At 36.1% G+C, this 16,747-nt stretch overlaps 1 pseudogene; it reads right to left on the minus strand.

Moving 5' to 3' along the window:
- Positions 1-5,132: 5,132 nt before the first annotated feature.
- Positions 5,133-6,859, minus strand: LOC118857751 (annotated as a pseudogene).
- Between the last annotated feature and the right edge of the window lie 9,888 nt (positions 6,860-16,747).

Raw genomic sequence — 16,747 nt, forward strand, 5'->3', positions numbered from 1 at the left:
CAGCTGGTTTAAGTAATGTCCTGGGTGTGTACATGTATACTTGCAAGCAAGAGAACTGAACCCACTTGCAGACTTCAGAGATTGCTTCCAGCTCTCAAATCTATAAAATTGTGTTTATGGATGGAGTTGATTGTAAAACAATTGTAGAGCAGAGGAATAATTTAAAGGAGTGGTAGGTGAACTGGAGGGGCAAAGGAGGGGTCATATTGGATTTGAGGGACATGTGGAACCTATCAACAAAGTGGATTAAGTATGTTCTGTGAATTATATAGAGGATGAATCCATGTTGATTAGTTGCCTTATATATTTATGCAATTTGTGCAAATTTCAAATGAATATGGAAGATTATGGCAAGAACTTTTAACTTTATGGCCATGACATAAAACCAACCATCTGGCAGTATAAATAATAAAATACATTTTTGACCGATCAACACAAAGCTTCCAGATTTATTTTCTGAGTGGATGAAAAAGAAAACATTTTAAATATACTTATCAAATCAGGTAGGCATTCACAAATGTAGGTATGAGATCCTTGAAAAAAAACTACATTTTAAAGGGATTTTTCAACTTTTATGTGTTTAACAGTCCATATCCTCAACATCAGTTTCAGCATCGAAGAAAACAATGACACAAACAATATTTGGGCAATTTATCCAAACTGGATGTCCCAGAGATATCTCAAACAGAGAATATTCAAAACTGCTCGTTATCTTTCTACCCAAACTCTCTTCTCTTGAAAACATTCCTATTTCTGTCAGAGGCCATCATCCTTCCAATCTTCAAGGTTCACAATCTCAGTGTTTTCTGTTCTTTTCAGCCTACTTTATCCCATATGTCCAATGAGTTGCCAAGTTTTGCCATTTCTATATCTATAACACTCTCATATGCAGACAAAATATATCATTTCCCAAATATTCTTTTGATTTCCTTTATTTGTAGAGCTTTTTTATCCTTTCCCACCTCCTCTTCTTTCAATCACCTTTCTTGTCAACTTTTTTTCAAGCAATATCAGAAATCCCCAAGTTTAATAATGCTACAGTTCAAATGAAATATAGTTAATATCTAATATTATCAGAAGTGTCATGAAGAAGAATGTAGAAGAGAGAATAATTGAATGGTTCACAAGAAAGTACAATGGACCAGGAGAGAGAAGATGTGAGTTCTAAAAATAAAATCTTTGGAGAATATTTTTTAAAAATCTTCTTTGGCCTCAGTCTCCTTAAAAGAGGATGCTGACTACTGATAGACATTGTTTCTTCGGTTCTAGAAAATTGATGTTAGCTGTGTTGTTCATTTCCTCTTTGTTGTCTGAGATCTCTACCTTTGGGCTTTATAAGAGTCTGGACTAAAACTTTTACTTGTTGTGTTTGTCCTTCATTTTCAAAGAGGACCATGACATCAGAGAAATGATGATTTGACTTGCAGTTGACTTTGATTTGAGTGAGGGAAGCTTTGCAAGGTCACCAGCCTCACTTTCTCCTCCACATCTATCTGGGTCCAGTGACCAGATATTCATCAGGATGACTAGAGATGACCCAGGATGCAATGGGAGACCCTGGCCCTTTTAGGCTCAGGCCTTTTCAGAGACTCACTGAGAGTGAGGTAACACCCATTCAGTGAATAAGCCTCTTTAAGAAGTGAGTCAAGGGATCATCCTTGGGTGGCTGTTGGCTCTAGGATATTTCTTTGGCCTATTGATTTTTTTTCTTTTAAGATTTTATTGATGTCTTTTCCTTTTACATCACATTTATTTCTGAATATAATTACTTCATTCTTCCCTAACTAAGGGAACAAAGGAGAAGACAAATACATTTTAGTAAAACCAAATGATTCTTAAAATGTTTCCAACAGCAAAAGTTTTCATACTATGTCTCACCTCTCTTTTTCAGCCAAGTTCTGTGGAAAAAAACCCTCAATACTCACAAATCTCCACATCCTCTCCTTTCACTCACTCCTCAGTCTTTTTCAAACTATCTCCTGGTATCATTACTCAATAACAACTATTCTCTTTAAAGTTACCAGTTACCTCTTGATTGCCAAATGTGATAGTCTTTTCTCAATTCTCAGCATTCTTTACCTATCTGCAGCATTTGACATAGTTGCCCACCCTCCTCATATGTATCCTCTTTTCTCTGGGCTTTTATAAAACTACTATCACCTGGTTCTGCTCTTCATTCTCTAACAGCTTCATTTCCATATTCTATACTGGATTATCACCCAAATCACATCCCCTAAATGTGGCATTCCCCCAAAGTTCTGTTCCAGGCCCTTTTATCCTCTTTCTCTACATAATTTCTCTTTGTTACTTCATTGATTTGCAAGAGAATAACTTTTATTTCAAAATAGAAGACAAGAGATCTATATGTGCATCTTCAGTGTCTCCTCTGAGTTTTAGTGACAAATTATCAATTGTCTATTGGACATTTCAAAGTAGATATCTCAGGGATATCAAAAATGCAAAATATTCAAAACCACTCATTATCTTTCCACACAAACCTGAAAATATTTTAAATACATATCAAATCAAGTAGTGATTCACAACTGTAGGGATGAAATCTTTCCACCCAGATTCTCTCCTTTTGAAAACATCCCCATTTCTGTCAAAGAGACCGCCATTCTTCCAATCTTTCAGGTTCATAATTTCAGCATTGTTGAGGACTCCTAATGCTACCTTAGCCCATATATCCAACCAGTTGTCATTTCTTTTTTACATTTTTACCCCCACAACACTCTAATATTTATAAACTCTTCTCATGCACCCACATTATTCTTTCATTTGGGGGGGCAATATTCCCAAATCCTACAAGGTGTAGCTCTCCGACAAAATTAAAGGAATACCCATGCAATTTGGAGGATATCTTTCTTGTGATATTAACTTGAGTACCCAGTTCACTGTCTTCTCTATATCAATTGCTAGTTACAATTAATGTTTCCCTTATGTCATTGATTTACAGAGTGATGTGTCCCATTATCATTTAACCAATAAATACCAGTTAGCACTTATAAAAGGATATTTATAGAGGAGATATAGTGAGAACAGTAGCACAAACAAATCACTCCCAAATTGAGGGCATATTCTAAGTCCCCTTACCTCCAGAGACAATAGGCTCTAATTTAACGAAATTGCCACAAGCGTTTGCCCAACCAAATTCAATGCAACATAGCTTGTTGATGAGTCTTTTTTTCCACTTTGACTTGAAGGACATGATACATTGCTGACATCTCTATCCACTGCTGAACTGTATCCCACAGATCATTCCTTGAAGAAATATTAGACTCAACTATAGTTCTAGGTTCATCTTCCCAAAATTCCAATATTTACTCCTAACAAACTCTTGTAATCTTAATTTTCAAATCTTAAATCTTGTTTCATTTCTAACACTCCTTTGCCTAAGAGCAAGAACATAACACATATTAGAACCAATGAATATTAGCACCATGTGCCTGCAAAACCCCATAGGGCCTCACATAAGTAAAATTTTATAGCATTTCATTCACCTCACCTGAACATAACCAGGAAACAGCAAAAGTGATATGGCTGGTTAATAATACCTTTTATATTCAAGTTCTGGCTTGGTAATGCATTAAAAGGCACAGTCAGCAGAGGCGAAACAGTCATAGAATACTGAAACATGCTCTGAGGTCCATATAGAAAATTACATAAGGCAGAGCATGTAGTTTGTAGGTTCTTGCCACTCCTTCCTCATTTTTCCCTAGTGCATCCTTTTCTTTCCTCTATCAAAACCAACAAAACAGTACAAAATTATCCACATTCCGAGAGTGCATATGTTTTGTTTTGTTTTGTAACTGCTATTCTGACCCTTGAAACCAGTGGGATTCTTATAGGACAATAATTTCTTCATTAAAAAATGTATGTTTCATCAAAAGTTCTTTATCATTATTTATTCCCTAAACTAGTAACAACGACCTAATCTAAAAGTACATCCTACATTTCATATTTGTAGAACTCCTTCTATTAAAAAAAGAAATCTTTTCTCTCTCCCATTCTCCACCACATTGAATATATAAAGGCAAATTTCTTGTAATAAATATGAATGGTTAAGCAAAACTAATTCCTTTTATCTATCTATTTGCTTTTTAAATCTATCAATCAGTCACATTTCTGTAACAGATAGCATGATTCATTATTAATCCACTGGAATCAATATTTATTATTTGCAAAGAGTCCATTAATCTCTGTCCCCCCTTCTTCTCTCTCTCTCTCTCTCTCTCTCTCATTTTTTTTTGATAGAAGATGCCTCACATTTTCCTCTAGTTTTTTAATTTGGTTAAAAAATTTCTCCTCGTTTCCTAAATTCATTGATTCTTATTGTTTCCTTTGTTTTTTCAAGTAATCCTTTACTAGTAAAATGATTTCTGCCTTTGGTTCAAAATAATTTCATTCCAATTCATTCTTCCAGGAGTCTTTAATTTCCAATTCTAATTTCAACTTTTTTCCTTTTGTTTCATTTCTTTTAGTATTTTTTTTTTTACTCTTAAACTCTGTGCTTGCTCTAAAATTACTTTATTGAGGGATTACTTCTTGAATTTATTTTAATTCATAGTTATTCTTCATTGGCTTTAGTGTTCATCTTTTTTTCCTGTTGTGGTTATTTTTTCAGCATTCAAAGTTTTCAAGTTTACTATGTTACTTACTTTGAATTACCTGGTTCAAACTGTTCCCCAGTACCTTCTTTGTTCTGGCATGCTATTTGTTTACTTCTTGACTGAATGGAAAAGCTTACTTTTTTGATTTTTTTTTCTGTGATGTATATAGAAGACCTGGGCTTCTCTATGACCTCAATATAACTGTCTTTGCTGCAAGTGTATGCTATGAAGAAGCTCTGTCACCAATGAGGGACTAGAAGGGCTGGAGCAGGAAGTAGGCTGTGATTACCTTACCAAGGTGATTCCAGTGCCTTCTTCGGTGTGGGGGAGGGAAAGGGAGAGCTTAATATATGGTGAAATAGAAGCAATTGGGTCCTCAGTTTTGTCAACTCCTCAGGAGACTGGGAATATTCTCATCTCTTCTCTGTGATAAAACGGGGTCATTGTAATTATTCAAAATTCAGTACCATTATAATTGTTCTTTCTGCTTATATTTTTGTAGTCATTAGATACGTCGCTTTCCTATTTCTTCTCCAACTCTTTCTGCTGGTGCTCAAATTCTTCCTTTTCAGCAGTCTGGCTCTTATCCTGCCACTTGATTATTTCATTACATTTGCAAAGGATTTTCTGTTTGTCTTCATCACCAATTTTCCTTTGCAGTTTCTCATCCTCTATGGTAGCCTTCATATTGAACAATAAAATTCAAGAGAATTCTTGGAAGACACGTTGTCTCTCTGTTTCTCATGATCAGCCTTGTATTTCTGAGCCCCTTGGACCATTGTCTTGGTGGGAGTGATCCTGTTCTTCTTGCCTATGCTCTTATCCACACCAGAAATATTGAGGATGCAACTTGCATCAATGTCAAATGTTACTTCAATCTGAAGAATATCCCTGGAGATTGGGAAGATTGGTGTGAGCTCAAACTTGCTGAACCTTTGTTATTGTTCTTTCACCTTCATAACCTTGAATAAACACACCAGGCTGGTTGTCTGGGTAAGTAGTAAAGGTGGGGATAGTGGTATTGGATTTCATCATTACTGCCATAGCTCTTTCAGCCATTTCAATTTCAAGGGAAAGTAGAGTGATAACAAACCATAGCAAGTCCTGCACATTCTCCGATTTAACTCCAAAGATGGCAGCCTAGATGGCTCCACCATAGTTAACAGCCTTATCAGGATTCATACTCTTGTTGGGCTCCTTGCCATTGATGAAGCTTCTGGATTTGGAGAATGAGTGGAACCATCCATCAAAGTGATGTCATAAATCTGTTATTCATCTACCTTGGTACGGCTTACAGTCTTTTGTTCAGGGTTCAGTGTGCCATGGAAGAGGTCAGTATTCAGTTTTTTACCATGGGCCCAGGAATAGAGGTATAGAAGTCAATACCACCATGTCAATATCGATGTTGGCCTGGGTATTGGAAGAGAGGGTGAACTCTGCACGTTCATAAGCAGTGCACAGTTGGACAGCCCTCTTGTTCTCACTGATGTCCTTCTTATGCTTTCTCTTGTACTCAGCAATGAAATAGCTGACCATGTGGTTGTCAAAGTCCTCCTCACCAAGTAGGTGTCTCTAGTTGTAGACTTGACTTCAAAATGCCATTTCCATTGGCAAGAATGGAGACAGCAAAACTAACACTTCCAAGGTCAAAGATCAGCACAATTCTCTCAGCACTAACCTTTTTGTTCAAGACATAAGCAATAGGAGCAGCAGTTGGCTCATTAATGATTCGGAGCACATCAAGACAAGTGATGCTTCCAGCATCTGTGGTGGCCTGACATTGGGAATCACTGAATTAGGCTGGAACTGTGATAACAGCATTTGTGATGGTCTTCCCAATGTAACATTCAAAAATTTCTTTCATTTTGATCAAGATCATAAAAGAGACTACTCTTGGTTAGAAACTTTTAGTTTCCCCTTTGTATTCCACCTAGACTTTAAGCTTGTCTATGCCATTCACCACAATGAAAGACCAATACTTAATGTCTGACTGTACAATTGCATCATCAAATCTGTGATCAGTTAGTTGTTCTTTTTTGGGGGGTCATCAAAAACTGTTGGTGGGGTTCATTGCAAATTGATTCTTTGCAGCATCACTGATTGAACCTTCTGTGTCAGTGAAGGTGACACAGCTCGGGGTGGTCCTGTTTACTTGGTCATCAGCAAAGATATCTACTTTCCCATGTTGGAAGACTTTCACAAGAATAACTGGGGCCAAGATCGATGCCAACTATGGGCCCCCTCAACATGGTTGCTGCATCATTGAGGGGCATAGCTGACCTCTGTAGAGCAAAAAGGGCTGCTGCTGTGCTGAGTAGATCTTCAGGCCACAAAATTTATACTCAAAAAAGGCTCAATAGGTGCCATGTTATGACAATCCAAAAGATGTCCTGAACCTAAACAAATTGCCCATACATTCAATAACTGAGAATGATGCACAAGTAATTTGCATCAACTAGAACAAAGGAAGCTTGGAGTAGCAACCAGAAAACTCCTTTTAGTGCAATCTCTCTGAGCACTAATCTCTAGGGTTTAGCACATAATAAGACTTACCCTGGACAAAGAGATAAGAGAGCTGCGATTTTGCTTAACTCAATATCTGAAACATGAAAGACCCTCCATAAGTGCTTCTATATTGATTTAAGTATACTAAATTTCAAGAAATAAAGTTCATCTTGTGAGAAATAATTCACTTGGACCTGTACTCTATTCCATTCAGTATTAATCAGTTGGATATGATTCCATAGGGGCAGTGACTATAAATTCTGCATATTAGGTCCCACAGCTGTGAAGTACAGAATAAGTTTACTTACTTAATCATAGGAAGCTAAATAGAGGCCCTTCACCCTTCTTTCCTTGTTATAGTGAACAAGCCCAGTGTAGTGGAGGTGACTCAATGACATGAAAAATCCTCCAACTTATTTTTGTACTTCCAGACTATTCTCTCTTGTCCAACACGGGCAGGTGACCATCTTACAACCACTTAGTGGAGATATTCCTTGCTAGCCCAACAGAAGACACCCCTGCTTACATACCATTTCTAGCTGATGCATCATCTTCTGGCCTGTGCAGGAAGATCTATCAACTAGTGGATTCTGTACTTTGCATTTTAAAAATGAGGCCCTGAAAGAAGGGGTCATCTCAGATCATGAGGAAGATCTGAAGTCCATTTCATTAGAGAGGACCATGGACCCTTTAGTAAAGTGCCATTGGCTCAGAGCTCTCTGTGCCTCAGTCTCTTTTGTTGTAATTTGGACAATTTTAATTCCCACAATCTGAGTCCATCAATGTCAGGCCAACAATTCTTGAAGGACAAATTTAGTTCTAGTACCTTCCCTTTGGTGAATATTTCCATTTTTATCCTGTATATAATTTGTTTGTACATCCTGTATATAGAGTTACTTTAAGAACACTGACTTCCTTTTAACTTTGTATCCATAACACTTAACACAGTGCCTAGCACACAATAGGTGCTTAAAAATGTTTGTTGATTTATTTACAATCATTCTTCCTACCTCATTCTTCAACAAGTTTAACTGAAATTAACGAAAAAAATAAACCAGATAGAGGCAATATGTTTGTGTGTATAATCTTTGTAATCCTGCCCTCATATATACAATTTAGCCCTCCTTTTATCTATTGCTTTAAAATTTCTGATTTTTATGTCTAATAGACATGAAAAGATCATATATTCATTTTATAGAGATAAAAATATGATGTAAAATTCCATTATTTGGCTATGATCACTGTGCAACCAAGGAGAGTAGCTGGACATAGAAACTGCATGCTTAGAACAACTAGTTAGTACACTGAACCAGACTATCCTCCCTATTAAAATGAGTAGGGTCTGACCAGTACACTCTCCTCTTCTCTATTCATGGATTTGAGTCATAATCTTCTGTGACCCTTTCCCCTCAATTACTTGGAATGGGAGTCACTTCTAGCTTTCCAACTTGATATGAAAAGTTGATGTCACAACCAAAATTTCCATCTGTTCAGCCTTGTGAGGTCTGTGACCTAATGAGATAACCTTCCCCTAAGGACTCATTTTCATTCTCAAATCATTATTTTTAAAAATACTGAAAACCCAGGGTAACACAGAGGTTTCTAAACCATCATCCATAGAAGTGAGCACACAAAGCTTCATGCACTCAACAATCTTGCCTTGTTAATCACCTTATTAACCACTCAAGCATAATAAGATGATGGTGATCCCTTTTAGGCCACCTTGAACCATCTTTCCCTGGTTGGTATCAATTCCCATCATCCTACTAATATTGGAGGATCTTCTATGGTCCCCAAAGGTCTTTTAAGAAAAATGTCAGATTTTTTTTTCAGGTGTCTTGCTTGACCTCTCAGTTACACTTGATGCTTTTTTAACCACCCCTTCTTTCTCTTTACTCTGGATTTCTATGTCATTAAATATATTGCTTAACTCATAATATGAATATTTCTCTCTCTCCTTCATAGGTTGCTCATATTCCTTGCACCCACCCCAAGTATAGACTTTCCTCCTACTTTTCTATACTTTATATAATTTTTCCTTTGTTAATCACATCTTTGAATATTTTCAGTTACTTGGTCTTTGTGAATAATTTCCAAAACTGTGAATCTCCAGTAAAAATCATAATCCTGAGCTTACACATTATATTTGGAACTGTCTTCATAAATACATGCATTTATCTCTTCAGCACTGCTCACTCAATAGATTTGCTTTTGAATGAATCTGGATTCTCTCAAACCTATTCCTCTTCCAATCTTCCTTAATTTTTTGAATGATAAAATTATTCTTCCCATCACAAAGGGTTAATACATGAGTCATCTTTGATACTTTCCTTTTTTCATACTCTTCACAAAACTGTTTATTAAATCCTATTGATTTTATTTCCATATCTCTCCTACAATACTCCCACCATTCTCAGTGAAATGACACTACTTCAGACACCAATTAGCTGTGGCCTCATCTATTTCAATACACTCCTTCCTGGTTTTCTCATTTCATTTCCTATGATGCATCCTTCACTACAAAGCTAGATTAACCCAAGATGAGTACATCATTCCTCAGTTCCAAAACCTATAATGACTCATTTTCCCCTATCCAATGAAGTCCAATTCATCCACCTAACATTTATTGAACACTTACTAGGTTCAGGGGCATCTAGGTGGCACAATGGATAGAACACCACCCCTCAAACCAGGAAGACCTGAGTTCAAATCTTTTCTCAGATACTTACTACCTCTGTGATCCTGGACAGGTCACTGAACCATATTTACCACAGTTTCCCTTATCTGTAAAATGATCTGGAGAAGGAAATGGCAAACCACTCCAGTAGCATTGCCAAGAAAATCCTGAACAGGGTAATGAAAAGTTAGATATCACTAAAACAATTGAGTATCATCATAAACATCCTTAAGCTTCAGACATTTTACTAAGTTCTGGGGATACAAAGAAAGACAAAAAACAATCATTGTTCTCAAGGATTTCATAATCTAATGAGAGAGACCCTATGCAGGCAACTCTGTACAAAGATATATGCATAATTAATTCAGCTAACTGTAGATGGGAGTTTTTAAGATTATAGAGGACTGGAAAATGCTTTTTGTAGAAGTAGTGATTTTAGCTTGGACTAGAAAGAAACTAGGGAGTCAGAAATTGGGATGAAAAGGGAGAGCATTCCAGGTATAGGTAACAGCCAGTGAAAGCACTGGGATAGAGCTGGGGGATAAAATGTCATGAGTGCAGAAGAGCAAGGATGCCAGTCTCACTGGACTGAAGAGTACATGAAAGAGAGTAAAGTGTAAAATAACTATAAAGGTAGGAATATGACTGGCTCTGAAGAAATCTCAAAGCCAGAGGATTTTATAATTAATTCTGAATGTAAGGAAGAGTGAATAGAGCTTATTTAATGGAAGGTAATATGACTGCATTTTAAGAAGATCATTTTGACATATGAGTGGAGGATGGATTGGAGGGGAGAGTCTTGACCAAAAGAGACCAAGTAGCAGGCTATTGTAATAATTCAGTCATGAATTAAAGAGCGTATGCATTAGGGTGGTGAGACTATCAGATGAAAGAAGATGGTATATACAAGTAAACAACAGGAGTTGACGAATAATTGAATGTAGGAAGTGAGAGAGATTGAAAAGTTGAGGATAATGCCTAGGTGCTGGTTTGGGACTCAATGTCCAGGATAACTTTTGGGATATTGGCACCTTCTAGGGTAACAAAGGAGTTGGAGAGAAAAGAGGGTTAGAGGGAAATATAAGGAATTCACATTTAGACATAATGTGCTCAAGATATGTAGAAGACAACATCCATTTTGAGATCTCTAAAACATACTTGGAGATGTGAGACTAGAGACTGGAAGAGAGACTAGAGCCAGACAATTAGATCTGAGATTCATATTCATGGAGATGAAAATTTAAACCATAGGAGATGATGAGTTCACCAAGGAAAATAGTAGAGAGAAAGGAGAAAAAATGTCTCAGAACAGACCATAGAGTGGAAAACCTCTACTGTTAGGCTCTTAGACTGTCATTCAAGGCTCTTCACAATCTATATCCAATATATCTTTCCATTATTGTTGCCAATATGCAGGATGTGACGTGAAATGTCAGCCTCATTTTGATTTACGTTTCCCTTATTATTCATGATTTCGTGTATTTCTTCAAGTGTTTGCTAATAGTTTGAAATTCTTTTGAGAACTCTTTGTTCTTATCCTCTGACAATTTATCAATTGGGGAAATTCATTTTTTTTCACTCAAATATCATCCATTCATTTTCCTCTTCTAAGTCTTGGATTGTGAATTTCCTCATACATACAAGTGTAGTATATCACTTTAATATACAATGCCATCCTACCTCACATTTTACCAATTTGTTCTTTTGTACAAAGTATACCTAGCTAAAGCCATGGTCAAGTAATGGATTTTAATACACCAAATCTCATTGATATCTCTGAAGTCAAATTTATCTCATTCCATGAAAACTTTAATTCTTTTTCTTGGCTGCCTAAACTTTTGGCATTTGCATAAATGTAACTTTTGACATTTCTATTAAAAATATTTGAGACCAAGGGTCTTAAAATTTATTCCTTTCTACATCATAATACAATGGGAAAACTACAAAAAAGCTTCATTATTTCTTGGGAAAAGAGTATGTCACACAACCACTCAACTATCTTCTCCCATTTTTCAGTTAATAATTCTATTTTCTGTCCCTCAGAGTCATCGCTTTTGCATTGTCTGGCTTTGGGGCTTAGAGTGAAATACTGCTCAGCTAAAGGCTTTTTAATTAAGTAGAAACTTTTACATCAAATAAATAAACATACTTCTTTGAAATGTATTTCTTTTTTTTTGCAAAAAAGACATAATTTATTTTTAAGTTTGTTTTTTAATGTTTACTTCCAACAACGCCTAAGTACTATCTACATTAAATAATTAAAGAGATATTTAGTTGGAGGGGGTAAAGGCAAGAGACAAAGAAGAATGATAGATATATTCAGAGACCTAAGTGATAATTAAAGCTAGGCTAATCAAGGATTGAACACTAAAGGCTCTGCTATAATATACATTCCTTCACTTTTTCATTCATTCAATAAATGACTACTGTATCTAAGAACTAAGCTGGGGAGAATGATTTGTTATTGTAATATTACTATACTACCACAAGAAGTGCTGGGTTGTGGTGCTTTTATAGTGTTTGGAATCTGAAATAGTTGTAATCTTAAATGCATAGGAATAATTTGTTCTCTTTAATAAGTAAACATTGTCCTTACAATCTAATTTATATTATTTATTTGCTGAGCAAGCCCCATTTTCAATGACAGTACAAAAAAGTATACTAGAGCCAATTTCCCAATAGAATCATTACAAATTCTAAATTCGTCAAGTCTGAATTGACAATATACTTTGTCATTAGTACTGAGAAGAAAACCTGCACCTGCAGGAAGCTAGTTATTTTGGTATTTGCCAATTGGACAAGTGGAAGGTGAGATGATTTCAAGAAAGTTTCAACTTATTAAAGTATCTTCAAGAAGAACTTAAAAGAGAGATTGACATAATATATTAATAACATAGGATTACTCCATGTGACATCATTAAAAATATAAGGAATTAGAAGTGAAGAATCAATGAGTAGATATGTTGGGCCATATCTCAATGGGAAAGTTTGAGCACATTCTTGTCCTTCCTTCATCTTTGTAGAGGATCAATGACAACATGTGTGATGTCTTGTGAATTGGATTTAAGTGAGCCAGAGTTACTCAAAGTTGTCAACCTCACAGTCATTGATGTCCAGTGGCAAGACAAAAAACAAAATGACTTGTGGTGGCCCAGAATGCAGTGGATGACTGGGGCATCTTCAATGCCTGACCAACGCTAAGCACTCCACAGCATTTGCTTCAGCTGTCTTCATGGCAACAGGAACAAAACATCATCTGCTCATCCTGCCACTGAAAGTTTTCTCATGTTTTGGGTGGACATCCCCTTTTCATGCTTCTCCTGATTCTTGTGTTTGAAAGTCAAATTTTCTATTCAGCTCTGGTCTTTTCACTGAGAAAGCTTGAAAGTCCTCTATTTTACTGAAAATCCATATTTTGTCTTGGAGCATGATACTCAGTTTTGATGGGTAGGTGATTCTTGGTTTTAATCCTAGCTCCATTGGCCTCCAGAATATCATATTCCAAGCCCTTCAGTCCCTTAAGGTAGAAGCTGCTAGATCTTGTATTATCCTGATTGTGTTTCCAAAATACTCAATTTTTTTCATTTGGGGATCTTTTTCAGGAGGTGATCTGTGGATTCTTTCAATTTCTATTTTACCCTCTGGCTCCAGAATATCAGGGCAGTACTCCTTGATAATTTCTTGAAAGATGATATCTAGGCTCTTTTTTTGATCATGGCTTTCAGGTAGTCCAATAATTTTTAAATTATCTTTCCTGAATCTATTTTCCAGGTCAGTGGTTTTTCCAATGAGATATTTCACATTGTCTACCACTTTTTCATTCCTTTGGTTCTGTTTTATAGTATCTTGATTTCTCATAAAGTCACTAGCTTCCACTTGCTCCAATCTCATTTTTAAGGTAGTATTTTCTTCAATGGTCTTTTGGATCTCCTTTTCCATTTGGTTAATTCTGCCTTTCAAGGCATTCTTCTCCTCATTGGCTTTTAGGAGCTCTTTTGCCATTTGAGATAGTCTATTTTTTAGGTGGTGTTTTCTTCAGTATATTTTTCAGTACTTTTTTGGGTCTCCTTTGGCAAGTTATTGACTTCTTTTTCATGGTTTTCTCACATCATTCTCATTTCTCTTCCCAATTTTTCCTCTACTTCTCTAACTTGCTTTTCCAAATCCATGGCCTGAGACCAGTTAATGTTTTTTTTTTTTGGAGGCTTTTGATGTACGCTCTTTGATTTTGTTGACTTCTTCTTGCTGTATGTTTTGGTCTTCTTTGTCACCAAAGAAAGATTCCAAAGTCTGAGTCTGAATCTGAGTCCGTTTTTGCTGCCTGGCCATGTTCCCAGACAACTTACTTGACCCTTGAGTTTTTCAGCAGGGTATGACTTCTTGTAGAGTAAAGAGTACTTTGTTCCAAGCTTGAGAGGATGCACTGTTGTTTTCAGAGTTATTCACTCTGTCCCTCACAGCTTTTCCAATAACCTTCTCTGTTGTCTTTAGTGTTTGTGGGTTGAGAAGTCTGGTAACCACCACAGCTCATGGATTCACGGTGCTAGGGCCTGTTCTACCCAGCTCCTGGTCTGGTTGGTCCTGCCGCTGTCCACGCTGGGCTCTGCTTATCTCCACTCCCAGCTCCATGTGCAATAGACCTCACCCAGTGACCATCCAGGCTGTCCGGGGCTGGAGCCCTGCTTCCCTCTGCTATTTTGTGGGTTCTGCAGTTCTAGAATTTGTTCAGAGCCATTTTTATAGGTTTTTGGAGGGACCTGGCAGGGAGCTCACACAAGTGCCTGCTCTCTGGCTGCCATCTTGGCTCCACTCCCTGAAATGTATTTCTAACACAGTGACCCAGTAATAAGCTAATAAAAGTGAAATTTGTGGCCTTTAGTTTCTGTAAAGGAAAATGGAAGCATTCATTTTAAAAGGGTTTGTTCTTTAAATAATTTTTTTAAATTGATAAACTTGTAGTTCATCTTATTAATAAAAAGAAAGGAAGAAAATCAAATTGACCACTTTTTTAACTGAATAAGATGAAATAAAAAGTAACAAAAATAGTTTCCAGGAAGTTCTATGCAGAATTATATGCCAGCAAACCTAAGAATTCAAAAGAAATTGAAGATTACATATAAATCAAAATGCCTAAATCAAGACAGAAATCACAAATACTTTAATTTCCACAAATGAAAGTAGAATAGCTATAAAGGAACTATCTAACACAAGGAACAACAACAACAATATTGAATTTACAGTTAAATTATATCAAATTTCTAAAGAAAAATTAATAAACTAAATGGCATAATTAGTCTCCATCACTGAGAAAGAAAACTTTTTCAAACCATTTTATGGACTGGATTTCAGGAAAAATTAAAGTGAAGATCCACCCCATAGTGGATCAGAAGGTTATCAAATGGTATTTATTCATCCTTTGGAAGGGTGAATTTCTGTATCAGGGTTTGCAGCCTGTAATTGCCACCCTCATAGAAGTGCAGAGTATGCCTCCCCCTCCCCCTTTCCTATAACAGAGGGAAATGACAATAAGATTAAGAATAGGGGGGGTTGATTATTTCAGCCAAGCAAAACTTTAGCCTCCTGCCCCAGCTCCCATCTCAGAAACTGATGGCCTTCTATTTGTTCTCGGTTGCAGAATTCTTCATTAAAGTTGAGGAATTAAATATAGCAATAGATCCTAAATCTCATTTCTTAAGATCAAGTTATACTTATAATAGGAATTCAAGGATTATGAAAGCCAGGAAAACAATATACAAAACTATTATAACAAAAGGGAAATAACTGCTAGAAAACAATTAGAAATGATTATCAAAAATATGAAAGAACAAAGTTTGTTTCAAAGAAGAGATAGAGGACAATTCCCTTACTACTTTGCCATGCTGGAAGAACTACAGGTGTGAAGTATGGAAAAAAAATTTTCATAGATTGGTGTATTTTGCTGACTTTTTCTTTTCTTTTGAGACACTTTTAATTAGTATTCTTCACTTGGAGGTGACAGAAGGAAAGGCATGGGATGCCTATTAAGGCATGTAAAAATAAAAGATATTAATAAAATTCAGCTAATAAAAATTAACATTCAATTCCAAATAACTATAATTTGTATAAAGTATCCTGAAGTCAATCTCTCATATGTATGCAATACTTGTGCAATTGCAATTACAAAGTGATTTTTAAAGAAACATAGAATAACTTAAATGAGAGATAATTAGTTCATGCCAATAATTATAATACCAAACCAATCAAAATACCATGGACTTAATTTGCAGCACAACAATAATAACAAACACAACAAAATTAATTTAGAGAAACAAGATGTCTAGAACAGCAAAGAAAATAATGGGGGAAAGTAGGAATACAGTAGCATAACATTTCTAGATCTCAAACTATATTGTAAAGCATTATGATGAAAAAACGTATTGAATGAAAAGGAGAAAAGTATATCAATGGCATAAACTAGAAAACAAATAATAAGAAATATGTAAACTAAATAATCCAATGTATGATTAAATCAAAAACATTACATAAATTTTAAACAATAAATAATTTTAAAAAAACATAAATTACTTGATAAATCTATCTGATAATAATTGCTGGGGAAACTAAAAATTAGTTTGATAGAAATTAGGTTTGGACTACCATTTTGCATCATTTATCTTTACAAACTCAAAATGGATATATAGCTTCAATATTAAAGATCATACCATAAACAAATTAAGATGAGAACCAGGGGGCAGAGGCAAGATGGTGGCTGAAAAGCAGGGACTTGTGCAAGCTCCCTCCCCAGGTCAATCCAAACACCTATAAAAAATGGCTCTGAATGAATTCTAGAGCTGCAGAGCTCATGAAGTAGCAAAGGGAAGCAGGGCTCCAGCCCAGGACATGCTGGATGGTCTCTGGGAATTGTCTATCCATGGAGCTGGGAGTGGAGCAGATCAGAGCCCAGCATGGGCCCCAA

Source organism: Trichosurus vulpecula, chromosome 7 (assembly GCF_011100635.1).
Source record: "Trichosurus vulpecula isolate mTriVul1 chromosome 7, mTriVul1.pri, whole genome shotgun sequence".
NCBI lineage: Eukaryota > Metazoa > Chordata > Mammalia > Diprotodontia > Phalangeridae > Trichosurus > Trichosurus vulpecula.